Source organism: Leucoraja erinacea, chromosome 14 (assembly GCF_028641065.1).
Source record: "Leucoraja erinacea ecotype New England chromosome 14, Leri_hhj_1, whole genome shotgun sequence".
In the NCBI taxonomy this organism is placed as follows: domain Eukaryota; kingdom Metazoa; phylum Chordata; class Chondrichthyes; order Rajiformes; family Rajidae; genus Leucoraja; species Leucoraja erinaceus.
The window spans coordinates 18,125,561-18,148,176 of NC_073390.1; positions in this window are offsets into that span (position 1 = coordinate 18,125,561).

Consider the following 22,616-nt stretch of genomic DNA (forward strand, 5'->3'; position numbering starts at 1 on the left):
ATATATCAACAAAGTGTAATGCTTCAAGTTGGCGTCCAATTGATTTCAATCCCCTGACTGAGGAACTGCGACAGAACCAAAGTTATTGACGATCTGTTTTCCATTGAATCTTGGCTAGTGTAAAGATCAACCCGAATCTGTATTTTTATTCTTAACTACAGTACATGTATATGTACCTGTATGATTTGCCTTTGAGATCCAATGGATATTGAACTGAACTTGGCAACGTATCTTATAAGTTACCACTGGGGGACCGCTTCCAATACTTCTTCAAGTGACTGCTGTGTCATGAAGAGCTGACGTTTAAGATGTACACAAGCGGAGAAGGAGACAGCCTTACCCGCAATAACTCGAGTTCGACTCCGCCCCGACGGTTCCCGTCAATACAAGGTCGTAGCTTGGGCACACGCATGGCCCCCAGCTATGCCCTGCCTATTTGTAGGTTACTTCGAACACTCCTCTGCTTCCGCTATATCCATGCGAGCCCCCCATCCCCACCCTCTACCTCCGCTACATCGACGACTGCTTTGGTGCCACCTCCTGCACCCGCACACAAACTGACTGACTTCATCCACTTCACCACTAATTTCCACCCGGCACTGAAATACACCTGGACCATCTCCGACACTTCCCTACCATTCCTTGACCTCACTATCTCCATTGCAGGTGATAGACTTCTAACCGACATACACTATAACCCCACTGACTCCCATGGCTATCTGGACTACACTTCTTCCCACCCTGCTTCCTGTAAGGACTCCATCCCCTACTCCCAATTCCTCCGTCTACGCCGTATCGCTGCTCACGGATGAGGCGTTCCACACCAGGACATCTGAATGTCCTCACTATTCAGGGAACGGGGGTTACCCTCCTCCACCATAAATGAGGCTCGCACCAGGGTCTCTTCCATACCCCGCAACACTGCTCTCTCTCCCCATCCACGCACTCGCAACAAGGGCCGAGTCCCCATAGTCCTCACCTTTCACCCCACCAGCCGTCACATACAAAAAATAATCCTCCGTCAGTTTCGCCACCTCCAACGTGACCCCACTACTCGCCACATCTTCCCATCTCCCCCATATCTGCCTTCCGCAAAGACCGCTCCCTCCATAACTCCCTTGTCAATTCTTCCCTTCCCTCTCGGTCCACCCCGTCCCCGGGCACTTTCCCTTGCGGCCGCAGCAGATGCAACACTTGTCCCTTTACCTCCCCCTCAACCTCCGTTTCATGGGACCCAAGCAATCGTTCCAGGTGCGACAGAGGTTTACCTCATCTCTTCCAACCTCATCTATTGCGGTCCGCTGCTCTAGATGTCAGCAGATCTATATCGGTGAGAACCAAGCGGAGGTTGGGCGAAATCGTTTCGCCGACACCTCCGCTCGGTCCGCAATAACCTAGCTGACCTCCCGGTGGCTCAGCACTTCAACTCCCCCTCCCACTCCGTCTCCGACCTCTCTGTCCTGGGTCTCCTCCATGGCCACAGCGAGCAGCACCGGAAATTGGAGGAACAGCACCTCATATTCCGTTTGGGGAGTCTGCACCCCGGGGGCATGAACATCGACTTCTCCCAATTCTGTTAGTCCTTGCTGTCTCCTCCCCTTCCTCAGCTCCCCTGCTGTCTCCTCCCACCCTCCAGCCTTCCGGCTACTCCTCCTTTTCCCTTTCTTGTCCCCACCCACCCCCACCCCTGATCAGTCTGAAGAAGGGTTTCGGCCCGAAACGTTGCCTATTTCCTTCGCTCCATAGATGCTGCTGCACCCGCTGAGTTTCTCCAGCTTTTCTGTGTAACCTTGACGTTTATGAGAATGTTTTAAACAGTGACACAAAATGCTGTTTTAATACTAATAAAAAGCTGTAAAACAACTTTTAGGTTACTTCTTTCAACTAATACACCATTAATATTGATGAAAATCTGGTGAAAATGTCAGAGCATATAAGAGTAGTCTCTCAACTCTGTATCACTCTAGGCCAAGGCCATTGATTTCTGCCACATCACACATTCTGAGGCTCACTGCGGCAGTAGGGTTATCAACCAGCCCCCATGTTCAAGAAAAGAAGACTTAATCTACTTTTTTTTTGGACCATCAGAATGGGAAGAATGGGAATTTGCCTGTATTGATATTTTCTTCAGACATTCAAAGTCTGTTTATAATGGGCCTGGCCCACATAGGCGGCTTTTTAGGCGAGTGCAGGAGATTCTGCGCTTGCCACATGGTCGCCACATGTTTGCTGATGGTCTCTGGTGAGTCTCCTTCATGGTTGTGAGGAGTTCCCACATTCTGGGAACTAGTCGTGGCCTCAGTATGGTCGCCGCAAATTTTTCAATATGTTGAAACATTTTCTGCAACATAAAAGTGGTCGCCATGGAGATAATCGATAATCCTGTAGTCGTAGGTTCAGTTGTAGTGGGGTCACCATGTAGTTATGGGCAGTCGAGGTAGTCGTAGGTAGTTTTAGTTAATCGCCTTTGCTGATCGGTCATTTTCATTGGCTCTTTGTGAAAAAAAAAACGTAAGCAGAAGTTTTCAGAACCAAATATAACCGACCGGTAATGTTAAATGTCTGCCGAACAATATAACTGTGCATCTCTGGGTTATTAAAAGTTGTCTGGCTTCTTAAAAGTTTTTCTATCCCCTTTCTCCCCCCTCCTCCCCTCCTTCCTCTCCCCCACACTCCCCCCTTTCTCCCTCTTTTAAATGACTTACCATACACTCTGCAAGCCATCTTAATTACAGAACCAACCTTCCTGTTCATCGTGGTGTGTGTCTGTATCACCATGGCTTTGTACCATGTGAATTTCAGACAGCGTTCCCCTGCTTGCCCTGGTCCTCGCCTTTGCGATGTGTTTGTGTGTGTGTGTGTGTTCCACTTTGACTGTCGCCATTCCAGTTCCCGGTTTTTCAGACGACTGCTGAAAAATCGCCTAAGTGGGACAAGCCCATGAACCATTCAGTTTTGAGCATCACTGCCTCTCAGTTCCGGGAAGAGTGGTGCTTGTATTGTACATATATACAGTGCATCCAGAAAGTTTTCAGACCCCTTCACTTTTTCCACATTTTGTTTCATTACAGCCTTATTCTAAAATGGATTAAACACTTTTTTTTATCATCAATCTACACACAATACCCCAGAATGAAGAAGCGGAAACGTGTTTAGAAATGTTTGCAAAGTAATTAAAAAGAAATAACTGAAATATCACATTTACATTCAGACTCTTTGCTATGAGACTTGATTGGAGTCCACCAGTGATAAATTAAATTGATTGGACATGATTAGGAAAGGCACACACCTGTCTATATAAGGTCCCACAGTTGACAGTGCATGTCAGAGCAAAATCCCAAGCCATGAAGACGAAGGAATTGTCCATACACCTCCGAGACAGGATTGGGTTGAGACCTGGGGGAAGGGTATAAAACAATTTCTGCAGCATTGCAGGTCCCAAAGAGCCCAGTGGCCTCTGTCATTCTTAAATGGAAGAACTTTGGAACTACCAGGACTTTTCATAGAGCTGGCCGCCCGGCCAAACTGAGCAATTGGGGGAGAAGGGAATTGGTCAGGGAGGTAACATGTTCATGAAGCAAGAAACATGTTCCCGATGTTGGGGGAGTCAAGAACCAGGGGCCACAGTTTAAGAATAAGGGGTAAGCCATTTAGAACGGAGGTGAGGAAAAACCTTTTCACATGGAGAGTTGTGAGTCTGTGGAATTTTCTGCCTGGTTCTCTGGATGCTTTCAAGAGAGAGCTAGACAGAGCTCTTAAAGATAGTGGAGTCAAGGGATATGCAGAGAAGGCAGGAATGGGGTATTGAATGTGGATATTCAGCCATGATCACATTGAATGGCAGTGCTGGCTCGAGGGGTCGAATGTCCTACTACTGCCACTATTGTCACTCTGACAGAGGTCCAGAGTTCCTCTGTGGAAAATCTTCCTGAAGGACAACTATATCTGCAGCACTCCACCAATCAGGCATTTATGGTAGAGTGGCCAGACGGAAGCCACTCCTCAGTAAAAGGCACATGACAGCCACTTGGAGTTTGCCAATAGGCATGAGAAACAAGATTCTCTGGTCTGATGAAACCAAGATTAAACTCTTTAGCCTGAATGCCAAGCGTCACGTCTGGAGGAAACAAGGCACCGCTCATCACCTGACCAGTACCATACCAATGGTGAAGCATGGTGGTGACAGCATCATGCTGTGGGGATGTTTTTCAATGGCAGGAACTGGGAGAGACTTGTCAGGATCGAGGGAAAGATGAACGGAGCAAAGTACAGAGAGATCCTTGATGAAAACCTGCTCCAGCGTTCTGGACCTCAGACCGGGGTGGAGGTTCACCTTCCAACAGGACAACCCAAAGCACAAAGCCAAAACAACACAGGAGTGGCTTCATGACAAATCTGTGAAGGTCCTTGAGTGGCCCAGCCAGAGCTAATGGTGATTTACCTATGCTTAATTTTGACATACGCTCAATGTTTACAGCTGACCTGATGTTGGCTTACTGTTAAGGATTATTTCAGAACTAAGCAACACGAATCTGCACAGAGACAGAATCTTGCATTATGTCATTTCTTCATGTGATTGGGCCAGAAAATTTCCCTTCCTTGAAACATAGGAATGAAAACTGTCATGCTCCTCCAGACTTTACCACATTCTAGACTTGAATGTTCCAGAATATTCCTGGTATTGCATGATATTCACAACTATTGAACATCAGTTAAATCATTAAAAAAAAATAACATTTGATATGGATAAAACGCTGGTAACTAATTAAAATATCAAAACGCAATTGTATTTTATTTATTTGTTCACTAGTCTAGACAAAAGAGAGAGGAGGGAAGGTGGGAAAGAGGGTGAAATAGCTGGTATTTGCTGTCCATACCTTCCGTTAGGAAGTAGGAAATCGTCCTATAGAGGTAGTTAAGACTCACCTCATTATTGTTCTGGAGTCACATAAAATAGTAAGATTAAACGAGAACTTACCAGTTCGAAGTTTGATCGTTATTTTATGAGGAGTAACGTTGAGGGATTACTTGAAGAACCCGCCAGGACGCATACATGTCATTCTTCAAAGCTGCGGTGTGAAATCACAGATAACAGTAATGACTGAACATAGTAAGATTAGAGAAGAGGATACCAGTTGAACTTTATGGTCAAGGGTGGGAACGGAGGGCACGTAATCCTTCAACGTTACTCCTCATAAAATAACGATCAAACTTCGAACTGGTAAGTTCTCGTTTAATCTTACTATTTTACTTCGGAGTCACGTGAGTGACTACGTGAAGATTTCAAAGCTCTGAGATGTCATGCTGTGGAAACGAGTCCATGCATCACATCTGTCTTAATTGACTAAGGGAGGAATTGTGTTAACATGTTTAAACATGAATCCGACATTGAAAATCCATGATAAATTTATTAACAACAAATTATAGCCCCTATTTCATGGGGTGAAATCATATTACAGAACTTAAAATTGATTCTGCAAAAGTTCCAGGTTTAACCACTGGTTTATAGTAGAATTGTTGGAACGTTTTTTCCCTTGACCATTCTGCTGTCTCCAGGATTTGGTCCATCGGTACGTCCAACTCCATAGCTGCCGATGTAGCTGCAGCCCTGGTGGAATGAGATTTGAATATGTTAGTATCCACCCCAGCTGTTGTTAAAACCTGTTTCAGCCATCTGGAAATAGTTTGAACCAACACTTTTTTGTGGGGTTGCTTGTGGCTGATTAGTAGTGCCATCTCATTACCTCTGATGTTTTTAGTGTTGTCCATATATAACAATAAATGTCTTATTATACAGAGATGATCATCTATAGGGTAAGCCCTAAATTCGATTTTGAGGCCTGATGATCCCGGTCTGTTCTGTTTGACTAATTCGTGGATATGAAAAGATATATTTCTTGTTGAAGAAGTCATATTGTCCAGCCTTAACTTATGTAAAGACTGTACCCTTTGTGCTGTGACCAAAGCCATCAGCAAGACTGTTTTATGCATCCGTTTTTGCAGGGACAGAGCTGTTGCTGGAGACCAGTTCCTTAGCAACGTTAGGACAATACTCACATCCCATATTTGAGAGTACCTGGTTCTTGGGGGATTGATATTAACAATTCCCCTCATATATTTGGTTACCAGGGGGTGAGTCCCAACAGAATGACGCTCTGATCCTCGCCATAGATATGCTGAAAGGGCACTTCTGGCGCAGTTAATGGCACTGTAACTGAGCCCCTCATCATAATGGAGGCCTGCCAGGAATTCCAGAACAGACGTTAAGTTCATCGAGCTGTAAGTGATGTTGTTTCTGTGACAATATATCTCCCATTTCCTGATGTATACCAGATATTGTTTTTTGGTGGACTGCCTGTGAGCCGCTGAGATAATGTTCACTGTTCGGTCCGTCAGTCCCAGTTCCAGTAGATGTTTCTTTAGACTATACAAATTAAGTTTGTCGTATTATGACATGGATGGCTATCCCCAGTTACGGGATGAACCAACAAAACTGGTCGTTTCAGGATGGTGATACATGGTTCTAAGACAGTATCACAGGGAACCATGGTTGAGTAGGCCAATCGGGCACTACCAAAATACCCGACGCCGAGTCTTGTTGTATTTTGCGTAATACCCGACTGATGAGGCAGAAAAGAGGGAATGCTTAGAAAAACAATTTCCCCCAATGCAGCGAAAAAGCATCTATCGCTGATGCCCCAGGGTCTGGTTCCCAAGAAACATAGTTTGGTAACTGGTGATTGAGTCTCGATGCAAATAGATTGATATCTGGTGTCCCATACCATGCTACAATTTCAGCAAATACTTTTATATCCAACATCCATTCGATGTTTTCATTGAATTTGCGTGACCTGGTGTTTGCCACTGAATTTAGGTTACCTGGTAGGTAAGTAGCTGATATCCAAATATTTCTCTGGATACACCATTGCCAAATTGTATTAGCCAGATTGTCACATGATGTCGATTTGATTCCACCCATATGGTTAATATATGCCACCATGGTGGTATTGTCAATCTGTATTCTAACATGCTGGTGATATATTCAAGAACAGTATGACTTTAGGCCATAGAACGCACCCAACATTTCCAGGTAGTTTATGCCAAGTGTCTGTAGTAATGATGCCTCCTGTGCATTCCATCTACCTCCACAGCTGGAGATGGAATTGGTAGCACCCCAACCAAGTGCACTGGCATCAGTTTGTAGCACCACTGAGGGGTTGCTGATAATGATAGGGCTGGAACAATGCCGAATGTTATCCCTCCACCATTTTAATTCCATAATTACTTTAATTGGTAGCTTCATTGGTCTGTCGAAATGACCAGCATTAATTTTGAGTGCTTGTATTTTTGCCCTTTGTAAATTTTGATAATACAAAGGTCCAAACTGTGTGGCTGGAAAAGCAGCCACTATTTTGCCAATCACCCTTGTTACCAATCTGATAGATGGTTCACTGATGTCAATGAGGTTGTTACAGGCCTCAGTTAAGACTGTAGCCTTGTCCTTTGGTAAAGTCACCGACATGTGAACTGAGTCAATAGTGAACCCCAAAAAATCCATTATGGTGGAAGGCGTTAGTTTAGATTTAACTGGATGGATGATAAACCCCAGTTTCTCAAACAATTGTTTGGTGGCTGATACAGCTAGTTTGGCTAATTCCAAAGTTTTGCCCACAATTAATATGTCATCTAGATAGGCCATGATCATATGTTTTTGTTTCCGAAGAAACGCTAGGGCTGGTTTCAAAATGTTTGTAAATAGCCTGGGGGCTGATGTTAAACCATTTGGTAGAGCTCTATACTGTCAGCTGCCCCATCCAGTTGAATTTTAAATAACATCTGTGGTCAGTCTGTATAGGCACTGAATAGTAATCATCTTTTAAGTCGATGCTAGCCATAAAGTAGCCTTTGGAAATCAATTGTTTGGCAGTAACAAAGGTTTCCATTTTGAAATGAATATATTGCACACATGTATTCAATTTGGTCAAATCTATGATGATGCGACAACCACCATCTTTTTGGTTTTTGGTAAAGATATTAGACACAAATTCCAGAGAATCGTGTTGGGTTTTTTCAATTACCCCCTTTGTGTGAAGTCTCACCAGTTCAGCATGTGCTTCTAATTTTTTTTTTCCATGAAAGTACGAACGTTCGGTTCGGTACATGCTGAACTGGGGGGCTATTTTTGTGCACAAATTCAATGGTATATCTCTGGATACTGTTTAGGATATAAGTGTCTGTAGTTAATGTACTCCATGCATCCCAAAAGAAGTGTAATCTTCCACCGATATGTGTATTATCCACACTTCCTATAATTAGTAAGGGACCAGACCCACCTACCTCCATGGTTACCAGTGGAAGGTTTACTTCTTCCTGTATAGTCTTCGAGGAGGTTGAGGCGCCGTGTCTGTGTTTGGGTTTGGGTTTGGGTTTGGGGTTTGCGCATTTTCCACGAAGGCCGGTCTGGGCCATGGCCTAAAAAAGACCGCTGTCCTGTATGCCTGGCCTTTGAGCTTTCACCAGCTTCTCTTGTTCTGCTGGTGGGTGCGTAAGGGTGCTGTCTGTGGCTGTGGGACTGCTGTTGTCGCCTTTATGAGCCCCAGGGTTTTTGCCTCCTCATCGAGCTCCTTAACCTGCTTGGACAGGTTTCCCCCAAATAATAATATTGGTGGCTTTGTGTCTCCAGGTTTGCACAGGCCTGCAAATTTTGGATTTAGGGCAGGTCGGATGGCACTGTTTCTGATACTATTGATTTCATACTGCGTATTGCAGAATAGTGCCAGTGCATCCTGTTGTTCTTGCGACATTTCCTTCCCATCCACTGCGCGAGTGAATGCTGTGATCCCTGCTGTTAGTAGTTTTAGTATTTTCTGGAGCTTGACATCCAGGCTTCCAACTCCTGCTCCGACGTGTTTCCAGATACAATTATTCACGACTGGAACATTCAGGGATACGCAATTTCCTGGTGCCAGATATTTGGCAGTGGTGTCCATCACAGCCTGTTCCTGTAATTGCTTGAATGACAATCCCGCCCGGCCACGGTGTTGATCTGGCCGGTGCGGGGGCTAAGTTGGGCACAGCTGATCCCATTACGGGTGATTCCTGTGCCGCCGGCCGCTGCTGGCTGCCCGCAACTCCGCGGTCCTCCCCCGCCAGCTTTGTCACAGCTCTAGTTGACTTTTTTGATTTATCCATCATTTCCCCACCTGTTAAACAGTATGGAAACAATAATGACCGCAGAGTAACCACTTAACTGTCGGTCCCGACTTTTAAACTTGCCGCTGCGGGGGAACGTCGTTCCACCTCGCCTGTCGTTTCGCAATGCGTGTAGCGATATGGCACGCATGCATCCTGGCGGGTTCTTCACGTAGTCACTCACGTGACTCCGAAGTAAAATCTAGGTTGAGTAGGGAAAGGAGGTTTTGCTAGCCAATGTAAAAGTATCTGGGGTAGTTTACAGGCTATGGCATTGGTCCACATGCGATACTTTACCCAAACCTTTCTGTAGTCCCCCTGGCAAATAAAATGTTTTATTCTTGCTTTACACCCTATGTCATTGGTCTGGGTAATCATGACAATGTTTTGCTAGCTTATCTTTACCTCAATATTTGGAGACTTGAGTGTTGCTATGTTTAAGCTGGTGAGGTCGGTGGGGGCGCTACACACGGCTGCCCTGCCAGCAGAGTGTTCGTTATTTTTTTGGTGTGTCTAAATGTCAGTTTATGTGTCTCTTGGTGTGTCTTGTGTGGGGGGTGGTGGGGAGAGATAACGGGAAAACGCTTTTGGTCGCCTCCTCGACGGAGAAGCAGCTTTTACCATGTCGCCTCCCTAGCGACCTAACAGCATGGATTGGAGCGGCCTTTCCCGGAGTCGGACTCGGAGCTTCAGCAGCGGGCACAACGTGAACTTTTCCATTGCGGAGCTGGCGAACCCTTGCCAGGGATCGCCAGAGAGGAGTGCTCCGATCGCTGTCCTGGTGACTTTGGCATCATGGGGCTGTGGTCAGCGGAGCTTCTAGCCACAGGAGTGGTGTGGACTTACCATCCAGTGCCTGGGATCTCCGGAGAAGAGCTCCGACCGCCGGCCTGCGGCCTATAACATCCTGAAGCCGTAGTCTCCGGTAGAAAAGTGCAGATTCGGGACCTCCAAGCTGCACAGTGTGTTTGACTGTCCTGACATCGGAGTTTGGATCATCCCGACAAGAGGGCCCGTACATTGGGCCGTCCATAGCGGCGACTATGGAGGGTTCATGGCCCTGATCACGGATGAACAAAGGAGGAGGACTGACTGAACTTTGTTGCCTTCTGCTGTGCTGTGGTGGATGTTTGTGTTAAATTCTCTTGTGTATTATGTGTTTTTTTTTAACCGTATCGCTGCTGGCAAATTCATTTCACTGCACCTTTGGGTGCATGTGACGAATAAAATTGACTTTGACTTTGACTTTAAGCATTTATATATGTGAGAATATATATAATTTCCATTGTTTATATAAATTTATTGGCAGTTCCTTTTTATGTTTGTATTTGGTATCTAAAGGAATGCAAATTATCATTCATCAGAGAATCAAGCTTGGGGTTTGTTTAAATTATTAGCAGATGCATGGCATTAAACTTGATTATTTAAGTAGGATTAATCAAAACTGTAATATCTATAATAGAAGACAGCTACCATAACAGATTAAGTATTCCTTCAATTTTATCAAACAGTGAGTTTTCCAATCTATATGTTTTGCAGTCATTTTATATTTGGTAGCACTTTTGCTTCTCTGGAAGAAGGTTATGTACTCAGTCTTCCACAGAGCTATTTTTAAAAATCGCAACTGTTATTCCATTGTATTGCTGATGGACGACTGCTAAAGGGGGTCCTACTTTTGGTCCTGGTCGAACAATTAGAATAGATTTTAAGAGTTTTAGACCTACTGATGAAGTATAAGATGTGATGAGAATTTATATTAGAAATTCATGCTCAAAGCACATTGTGTTATGTGCTGTGCATCCCATTTAAATTATCTTAACAAGCAAATTCTTGAAATATGCTTTTGGTTTATGAAGCTTTGTGCCAGAAATACTTGTTTATAAAATCCACCATTGTTTCCTCTGGGAACAATGCCACAGTGATTAATTTACTTAACTAGGAAATTTAGAAGCATGGATTAATGAGTCAGTGACAAGAGTTTGAATCCCACCAAGACATTTGGGTGATTTAAATTCAATTAATTAAACAATCTGTAATTAAAAACGGTAGTTTGGTAGCCCCTAAAATAACAATTATAACCAAAAAATTCACCTGGCTCTCTTTAGGTGCCTGCAGGTCTGGCCAGGATGTTTATACAGATCTGCAACCATGTGGTTGACTCGTAAATACTTCAAAAATTACCACGCGAATTACTCAAATAAGTTTAACTATTATGGCTAAACAGAATAGGCAGACTTTCCACCGTCCTCAGTTCTCAAGTTGTCTATATCCTGGACTGTGCTGTTTCTTCCAGCTAGGCCCCAGGTGTAGTGTTCAGTTGGGTGGCTGACTCCCGACTCGTGAATAAGGAGCAGAGCAAGTCTAATCAAAGCATGCGGTCAACTGCAGTGACAAGAATTGTGTCAACATTTGATTAGTTGGCTGTCAAACCTACTGTTTAAATTAAATATCTTTGACATTAATAATAAGTTAGGACCTATTAAAATGTATAAAAACAAACATTACATTTTTCTCTTTAAACAATCAATATCCATGATTGCATATACTGTATATTGAGCCTCATGGGCGTGCACACACATACACACATGTGCACACACACACCCACACAAACACGTAAAATATTTACACCATTTAATTCAAATCACATTTTTTTTTTTTTTTAACCCAGCATACAATTTCTCCTTTTGATCACAAAGGGATTGTTGTATTGATGCCATGCAAATCTTGTGTACTGGGAAATCCATGGAAGTTCATGTTGAGCTTTTGGACACCATGAGTTTCTGGTGCTTTGTGGAGCAGAAGATTGTGTGATAGCTTCTGTCTCAAACTTGCTTAATTAGAAGCATATTAGCTGCTAATTTTATCATGTATAGAAAGACAAGACAAGACAAGAGACATTTATTGTCACATGTACCAATTGGTACAGTGAAATTTGGGGTCACCATACAGCCAATGAATAATAAAGAACACAACACACGATAAACTTTAACACAAACATCCCCACACAGCAGAATCAAAGTTTCCCACTGTGAGGGAAGGCACCAAAGTTAAGTCATCCTCCCCCTTGTTGTTCACCTGTCGTCTGGGCCTCCCGAGGCCGCAGTTGCCCCCACAGTGGCCCGATGATCAGTCCCTCTCGCCTGGATGATGGAACTCCGAAGTCGGAACGGAAGAACATCCTCAGCGGCTTGGACCTCCGAATCGACCGCCTCCTACCGGAGACCGCGGCTCCCAAAGTCCACAGGCCGGGCTGGGTGGAGATTCCACACTGGCGGCCCTCGGCAAATGGATCCCAGGACTCCACGATGTTGAAGTCAGCACCACCCGCGGCTGAGCTCCGCGAACCACAGCTCCGCGATGTTGAAGCAGCAGGTCCAACACTCTGGAGCTTCAAACGGCGATCCAGGCAAGGCATCGCCCGCTTCGCGATGAATCCAGAAAAGAACTGCAGATACTGGTTTAAATCAAAGATAGACACAAAATGCTGGAGTAACTCAGCAGGACAGGCAACATCTCTGGAGAGACGGAATGGGTGACGTTTCGGGTCGAGACCCTTCTTCAGACACTAAGTTTATATGGTCTAGGTTGAATCTGTCATCTGATCTCAGAGCAATGATTGGCCCTGAAACAAATATCTTAAGATGATTCCTAAGCAGTTCCATTTGCCGAGGGCTGCCAGTGTGGAATCTCCACCCAGCCCGGCCTGTGGACTTCGGGAGCCGCGGTCTAATTAAGCAGTTTCATAGACTGCTTGATAATATCAGTTTACCCATAGAATTATACTTTGAGCCAAAGATGCAGATCTAGTCATTATGATCTTAAGGTTTATGCTGTGCTACCATCAGGGTGGATTTGTCAGAGATGTTGGCACAATGATACCCAGCTTAGATAGAGTGACCCTGGCAATATGCAACAGTAATTCCAGATCTTTGTTGACTACCAATTGGAAAAAGCACTGAGCAATGACAAAAAATGGACCCTGGAGAAATTCAAAGTCTCTTGCCAAGAATGGCTTGATAGTATCATTACTGACCAGCTTTAGATGATATGACTAACAGTCAGCAGTAGGTGCTAAGAGAGCCAACATGAGAGGAGGGAGACACAAAAAGCTGAAGTAACTCAGCGGGACAAGTAGCATCTCTGGAGAGAAGAAATGGGTGATGTTTCCGGTCGAGACCCTTCTTCAGACTGGTTAGGAATAAGGGAAATGAGAGATATAGATGGTGATGTGGAGAGATAAAGAACAATGACTGAAAGATATGCAAAAAGTAATGTTGATAAAGGAAACAGGCCATTGTTAGCTGTTTGTTGGGTGAAAATTAGAAGCTATTGCGACTTGTGTGGGAGAGGGATAGAGAAAGGGAATTCTGTGGCTACCTGGTGAGAGAAATCAATATTCATACCACTGGGCTGTAAGCTGCCCAAGCAAAATATGAGATGTTGTTCCTCCAATATGTGTTTAGCCTCATTCTGACAATGGAAGAGACCAAGGACTGAAAGGTCTGTGGAGGAATGGGAAGGAAAATCAAAACGTCCAGCATGCGGGAGGCAGGCTGAGTGAAGGTGTTCCACGAAACGATCGCCTAGTTTGGTTGCCCCGATTTATAAGAGTCCACATATTGACCAATGGATTCAGTAGGTGCAGTTGGAGAAGGTGCAAGTGAACCTCTGCCTAACCCGAAAGGACTGTTGGGATCTCTTGACATAGTCGAGGGAGGGGGGGTATAGCAACAGGTGTTGCATCTTCTGTGGTTGCAGGGGAAGGTACCAGGTGAGGGGGTGGTTTTGGTGGGGAGGGATTAGTTTGCACCTTCTGCGGTTGCAGGGGAAGGTACCAGGGGAGGGCGTGGTTTGGGTGGGAAGTGAAGAGGAGGTATTCTGAACTTGTTTTCATCAGTGTACATTTTGCAAATCTGGGCCATTGAACTGGAGACCAACCATGATTGAATGCCAACTATAAAAATGTGCGCCAGTAGTATCAGTTGTACCCAACAATAAGCTATCATTCTGGAGAAGCTATAAAGCAAGTACATCCTCATTGTGGAAACATTTTGCATCACCAAATCGCCCATCACCAATATACTAGGGTGTACCATAAACCTGGATGAACCACATATATAATTAACAGAATGATTGAAAGCTGAGTACATTTTATTGTGTACTTGTTCCTTAACTTCTTATTTCATTTATACTCTTTATACGGAATGTCAGGAGTGTAATGGAATGCTTCCCACTTGTCTGAATGACTGCAGTTCTTCAAACACAAGACACTCAATATCAATCAATCAATTTATTCATCACATCTATATTACTAAAACTCTGTTCTTGACCAGTTTTGGCTTTGTGCTGCGGTTTCCGAGAGTACGCCGCCACCTATGGCCGTAATTTTTGGCCACCTCGCTCAGAGCACCCCGCTGCCGCATGTGTGTCGAGGATTTTTCCCGTTGATGAAAATTGACAGAGATATTAATGTTTGTACAACATTCCCCATTCTCTCTGCTGCCCCTGCTGGAGGGAGGGGGAGAGACTATAAAACCAGGAAGTGGTGTGCCTCAACTAGTCTCTGCAAGTGGTGTGCCTCAATCAGTCTCAGCAAGTGGTGTGCCTCAATCAGAGCTTTGAATGACACTGACAAATGTCTACAGCACTGTGAGTACCCTTAATTTGGTTTGAACATATGGTTAAAAAAGCACTGCCTGCAAATGGTTGTTTGGGTTTGGGTTGAAGTAAAAAGGCACTCTCTCTCCTCTCCCCCCCCCCCCCCCCCCCTCTCCCCTCCCCCCTCTCCTCCCCCCCCCCCCCTCTCCTCATCCCCCCCCCTCTCCCTCCCCCCCCTCCCCTCCCCTCCCTCTCCTCTCCCCCCTCTCCCTCTCCCCCTCCCCCTCTCTCCATATCCTTCTCCTATCCTCCTCCCCCTCCCCTTCTCCTCCTCCCCCGTTCTCCCCTCTCCCCCTCCCTCGCTCCCCCCCCCTCTCCCCCCTCCCCCTCTCCCCCCTCTCCTTCCCCCCTCTCCCCCTCTCCCCCTCCTCTTCCCCCTCCTCTTCCCCCCTCTCCTCTCCTCTCCCCCCCGCCCTCTCCCCCTCTCCTCCCCCCCTCCCCCCCTCCTCTCTCTCCTCCCCCTCTCTCCCCCCTCTTCCCTCTTCCCCCCTCCTCTTCCCCCCCTCTCCCTTCCCCCCTCCTCTCCCCCCTCTCTCCTCCGTCCTCTCCCCCCCTCCTCTCCCCCCCCTCCCTCCCCTAAACCCCCTTCTCCTCCCCCCTCCCTCTCCTCCTCTCCCCCCCCCTCTCTCTCTCCTCCCCCCCTCTCTCTCTCCCCCCCTCCTCCCCCTCCCCTCCCTGCACGTTGGGGAACCTGCACTTGGTCTAGTATACAATAAAGTGCAGTGAAATGAATTTTGCCAATCAAAAAAGAACCCACGATACTCAATAAAAAATGAACACAAAAATCCACCACAGCATTCTTCACTGTGGTGGAAGGCACAAAGTACAGTCAGTTCTCCTCCATTGTTCCCCGGGGCCGGGGCCATAAACCTCTGCAGTCGCCGCTGCCGCCGGTCAGACGTACAGGCCCTCTCATCGGAATGGTACGTCCCGAATCTGCGCTTCCCTACCGGAGACCGCGGCTTCAGGATATTGTAGGCCGCAGGCCGGCGGTCGGAGCTTCTCTGGGGATCCCCGGCAAGGGATCCCGCTCCGGGTGGTAAGAACACGCCATCCCCGCGGCTAGAAACTCTGCAGACTGCGTCTTCAGGATGTTATTGGCCACGGGCCGGCGGTCGGAGCTCTTCTCCAGTGAGGGGACCCTAGCAAGGAATCCCAGGCTCCGGACGTTGCACCCACAGCTAGAAGCTCCACAGACCGTGGCTTCAGGCTGTTACAGACAGCAATCGGAGCACTTCCTTCTGGCGACCCCGGCTAGGGCTCTCCCGCTCCGCGATGAAAAGTCTACGCTGCGCCCGCTGCTGAAACTCCGGGCCCGACCACTCCATGGTGTTAGGCCGCAAGGGAGGCGACATGGAAAAAGTCGCCTCTCCGTGGAGGTGGCAACGAAAAGCGGTTCCCCCCTTACCCTTCCTCACACATTTGGGCACACTAAAAAACCCCAAAAAAGTAGAAATGACGAACCCGTCTCGCAGCGCCACCACCGATCATCCAGAATAGAGCACCTTACTTGAATGTTATTCCATCCACTACCCAAGACATTCATTCTCACTACAATTACCATATCGTGTCTGGTGTGTCATCTTCTTCTTCTTGCGTATGGCGTGCTCAGCCTAAAGTTGTAAGACAACTTGTTCTGTTTGATCTTCTGTTTGCGCACGCCAGGTTGATTACATTTGTTGAAACAGAGTGGACCTCGTGAAGGTTGCAATCTCCCACCCCTGGTGTGTCATGTACAGCAGTAATTCACTGAAGCTTTGTCATTAGCTCTTTGCAAATGTAAGATTCTACATTAGAATATGGTGCACGAGGGTCAGAAAATCCAAATAACTCTTGATGGTCATTTATCTTATCTTAATTTTGTGTAACCACATAGTGATATTATTATTGGAGCAAAAATGGCAAATGCTGGAAATCTGAAATTAAAACAGACAATGCTGGAGGCACTGAATGGATCAAACAGTATCTTTAGTGGGGAGAAAAACAAGATTGATGTATTTGGTCAAGGGATCTTCAGCAGGAGACAGAACAGAGAAAGAACAAAAAACAAATAGCTGGAAGAATTCAATGGGTCAGGCAGCATATGTGGAAATAAAGGGATATTTCAGGTAAGGACACTTCTTCAGATCTGAAAAGTCATCTGTCCAAGTCCTTCCTCAAATGATACCTGATTCACTGAGTTCTTCCAGCTCGTTGTTTTTTTACTCAAGATTCCAGTAACTGCAGTGCCTTGCGTCTACACAGAACAAGCATATTTGTTTGCAGAGAGGGTAAGGAGTCGAGATATAGTAAATGTCTATGATTGGGTGCAGGTTAAAGATGATTAAAAACCAATAAAAATCTGCAAGATGATGAAATCTGAAATAAAAGCAAAGCATGCTGGAACCACTCACCAGATCAGGCAGCATCTGTAGCAAGAAAAATCAAGTTAACATTTTTGAGGTTGAAGAGGATCATAAGATCATAAGTGATGGGAGTAGAATTATGCCATTCAGTCCATCAAGTCTACTCCACCATTCAATCATGGCTGATCTATCTTTCCCTCCTAACCGCATTCTCCTGCCTTCTCCCCATAACCTCTGACACCCGGATGAATAGTATTCAACCTGAAATATTTTGTGTTTAGGGCCTGTCCCACTTACACAACTTTTTCAGCAACTAGCCAGCACCCGTCATAGGTCGTTACAGGTCGCCGAAAATTTTCAACATGTTGAAAATCCATTGGCGACCAAAACAAGGTACGACACTTTGGGCGACTACTCACGACCATACAGGCTTCACCCCGCAACATGTCGCCATGGTGTCGCCTGTATGGTTGTGAGTGGTCTCCCAGTCACCCAAAGAGTCGTTGCGTCTTTCTGGTCGCCGCTGAATTTTCATCATGTTGAAAATTTTCGCCAAAAAAGTCACATAAGCGGGACAAGTCCTTTTCTTTTTCATAAATGCTAACTGTCTTGCTAAATATTTCCAACATTTTTTATACTTATTGCAGATCAACGTTGTCAAGGGAACAGAGTCTTTAAAAAACAAGAATTGGAGACAAAGAAAATAAAAACAAACTGAACAGATGTGGCTGTACTTCTGTATTTCATTGAGCGAAAAAAAGTGGATAAATGAAACTGCTAAATTTAATATTAGATCCTAAGGACTTCGGCATATCCAGACCATACAGAAGGGAAAAGCAAGTTATCTGGCATTGATGTAGAAAGCAGAAACATTACCTTTTACATCACCTTGGTTCACTGATCCCTTCCCACCCAAATCAACCAATCCCCAGGTACCTTCTCCTGCAATCACTGGAAATGTAAAGGGGCTGTCCCATTGCGGCGACCTAATCAGCGAGTCCTGGCGAGTTTGCCCTCGACTCGTACTCGCAGCATGGTTGACACAAGGTCCTAGGAGGTCTTTGTAACTCTCCTTCATGCTCGAGATGGTTGGTCGCGGCATATTTTTCAACATGTTGAAAAATGTCTGCAAGTAAAAAAAGGTCGCCACGGAAAAAATCAATACTTTTTTTACTCGTAGGTTTAGTACGTAGGTCGTAGTAGGTTGTAGTAGGTCATAGTACGTCGGCATGTTAGTCGTACGTAATCGAGGGTAGTCGAAGGTAATCGAAGGTAGTCTAAGGTAGTCGTAGGTTTGTATCGCTTGTCGGAGAGGGATTTCCTCGGGCTGCTAGTCGATGAAGAAAAATCGATCGGACTTCCGTTCCCGTTTTTTTTTTAAATCGCTGGACAATTTAACAGTTGGATTAAAGTAAAAAGCGACTTCAAATGCCCTCAATGCCTTCAACGTGACGGATCGTAATATCAGGACAAAACAAAAGGTAAGTTGTTTATTTCTCATATAATCTTGCTTCTTGGGGTGGCTTTAGACCCCATACCCCATAAAATGTTATTTGGACCCCATACGAATCTGCAGTGTCTTTCCTGCCGATATGTGGTTAAAATTCATGGCAACGTTCCCATCGATCGCATTCCGGAAACATCCACTCGCAAGATGATTTAAATTCTCATTTTTTTTGGACAATCATGTCATAAGAGCATCTACATCGTCTATATTTTGTGTTATTTTCTATCCATAGTAAATATTTTTATATTAAATATCCACAACAGTTTTAGCCACATGTATTGTGCAAAAAATAATAATTTTTATTATATTGAGAGTGGATGTTTCTAGATTAATTTATTAAATTCCTTCCATCTGGCATATAAATTCATGACAGTGAGATTTGAAAATCACATTATATTGTGAATTCTTGTGTGAATGGGATGAGTTTGTTATTTGGATACAGACTATTTAAAAAAATATCCTTTTCTTAAGAAATGGAAAGATGTTTAGATCTAGTAAATGAATTTAGATGAATTTAATTTATTAGATGAATTTAATTGATTTGATGAAACTGATGAACATGAATTTTTGTTGGGTATTTACTATTTGTTTTAGTGTTTAACTTTATCATTTCTACCTTTTTTCTGAAACTGCAAATAATAACATGTTTTTGTTAATGCTGTTCCGTGTTTTTTTATCTTTACATTTTAAACAGATGTCTCTGAAGAAGAAATGCAAAATTGTCAATCCAAATGCCCAGCAAAAGAGACTGATTCACAGAGATTATCCGATTTGTACTACTCCAAATGTGATAATCTACAGGACATTCCTAATCGGAAGGTAGTGGGCAGAAAGGCATGGCATGTGTGTTTTGAAGAGCAAAAACTTGTAGTTTACAATGTCAACATTGAAAAGTTGTGGAAAAACAAGGTGTACAGAGTTGCTTATTGGTTACAATCTGAGGAGTTTGATGATGCTACTGATTATGATATGCCAGTGTACCAGCTAGCAACTGATCTTCATAAAGACTTGGTCTATTGCTAGAAATTGTAATTTATTTACCTATCTGTTATGGACTTACAGCATATAATACAATAATATTAAAGTTCTGATCTTGAGAATATCACATTTTTGAATTTTCAAGGCAGTCTGGGTGTTTATTACTATCACAACGGTCAATTTTGTAATTAGCTACAATTCGGTAACTAACTAATTATATGCTTTAATTTCAGGTCATCCATGTAAGATGCTTTATATTTGTTTCAGAATGCTTCAATCTATAATAACTGAAAAGCAATAGGGAAGAAGATGCTAATTTCAGAGTATGAAAATGGCCATAACATTTTTTAATACTGGAGATATGAAAGTGAATTAGATATCAAATTAAACTTCTTTTTATGCTTTATCTGATGGGATAAATTGTAGACTTGATTTTTAAAATCTCAAAATTTTGTAACATTGCTACAATTAGGTAGCCCAAATGTGACAGCCCCTTAACACCTGTCCCTGTACCTCCCTCCCTCAACCCCCTCCCTCAACCCCCTCCCTCAACCCCCTCCCTCAACCCCCTCCCTCAACCCCCCATCCCTCAACCCCATCCAGGGACAGAGGTTAACGGGCACCCTGTCTAATCTCATTTATTCCATCTAGTGTTTCCATTGTGGCCTCCTGTACATCAGCAAGGCCAATCCTAGACTCGGCAGCTATTAACCGAACACTTGTGCTCGGTCTACCAAGGTCTACTGAATGTCCTGGTTGCGAAACATTTTAGCTCTTCTTCAAATTCCCATACTGACCTCTGTCCTGTACCCCCTCCATTACCAGAGTGAGGTTAACTAGAGGAACAGCACCTCATATTCTACATGGGTAGCTTACAACCCAACAGTATGAACATTGAATTATCAACTTTTGGTAACTTAAACCCCCACTCCCCCCCAACTTTTATTTTCCCATCCCCTATGCTCCGCCTTCCTCCCTTGATCCATCCACCTACACTCTTTCTTCTAGATTCACAATTCACAAACTTCAAGCCTTTTTCAGGGGCGACAGATAGCACAATGGGCTAAGAGTTCGGCTGGCGACCGGAAGGTAGCCGGTTCAAATCCCGCTTGGAGTGCATACTGTCGTTGTGTCCTTGGGCAAGACACTTCACCCACCTTTGCCTGTAATGGAATGGCGGCAGGCGCGGGCACACCGCGACGCCCTGTGTCTCCCTTTCAAGGGAGATGCTAAAAATGCATTTCGTTGTCTCTGTACTGTACACTGACAATGACAATAAATTGAATCATTTCATTTCATTTTTGTGCTTCACCAACACCTCCTTTCTTTTCATCTATGTCAAACCATCTACCTAACACCCCCACCCCTACCTGTATCCACTTCAGCTTTGCCATGCCCCTCCGCTCTTCTAGCTAACTTCCCCCTCCCTATTCAATCAGTCTGAAGAACTGTCCCAATCTGAAACGAGCCGACCTATGCATGGTTCTCCAGAGATGCTGCTGACCCGCTGAGTTACTCCACTAATTTGTGTCTTTTTTTTAACTGACACTGATATCGACCCCAAAGCCTGCAAAGTGTGGACGAAAATTAAATGCTGTTTTTTGCTTACAATGGCATCGTTGAGGAATGGAGGAGGTTGGTGAGAGAAGTTAGCGTGGATACGGGGCAGGGAATTTAATTTAAAGGTGACTGGAAGCAAAGTGAGCTGAGATGGAGGCTTTTTTTTGCAAAGAATTACTTAATATGGGTTCAATTTCTCCAGTGCTTAGGAGACTGCATTTTGAACACTGAATTTAATGCACTAATTTGGAAGATGTCCATGTGCATTGTTGCATAATCTGGAAGAACTGTTTGGGTCTCTGAATAGTGCAATAGCTCCTTCTCTCCCCTCTCTCCCCCCCCCTCCCCCCCCCCCCTCACCCCCCCCCCCTTTCTAAAGCAAAGATCCTAGAGGAGCAAGATAGACCACTCCTCCGAAATCCAATGGACTGATGTGTAGTACGTGACGGAACGTCACGGCCGCCATTTTTTCATGCGACACGTGACTTCCGGTATGCCACCCGCTGAGATCCAAAGCAAAGATTATAGAGCTCCGCTATAATCTTTGATCCAAAGCAAAGATCCTCGAATATCTTGTAGCAGGAACAGCCCCCTCCTTTGCGTAGTTTCCCTTGCATTGTATTGTGCAGTTTCCCTTGTATTGCTTTAACACACACTGCACAAAATTAAATTTAACGTATACATATTTTATATATTTATATGAATGTGTGTCTGTGTGTGAGAGGCAAGTTAGAGATAATTAAGTTTATTCTCATGGATCAGAAGCAACTTTGATTTAAATAATCACTATTAATTTATTTGTCTTGTAAGATGATATACATAAACCATAAAGGCAATTATATATAGTTATATAGTAATAATATATATATGCATATATATATATATATTTATACACACATATATACACATATATACACACATACATATATACACATACATACATACGTATACACATACATATGCACACATACAAATACACGCATACATATGGATACATTTATATGCATACATACACACATATAAACATATATATACACATACATATATACACACATATACACATACATGCATATATACACATACATGCATATATACACATACATATATATTTATACATATGATTATTTTCCAACGATCAATAGATTTACGATCAGTTCCTGTGGATTGGAGGATAGCTAATGCTATCCCACTTTTCAAGAAAGGAGCGAGAGAGAAAACGGGGAATTACAGACCAGTTAGCCTGACTTTGGTGGTGTGAAAGATGCTGGAGTCAATTATTAAAGATGTAATAATGGGACATTTGGATAGCAGTAAAAGGATTAGTCCAAGTCAACATGGATTTATGATTTTACAATGCATTTAAGCCTCTCCCATTT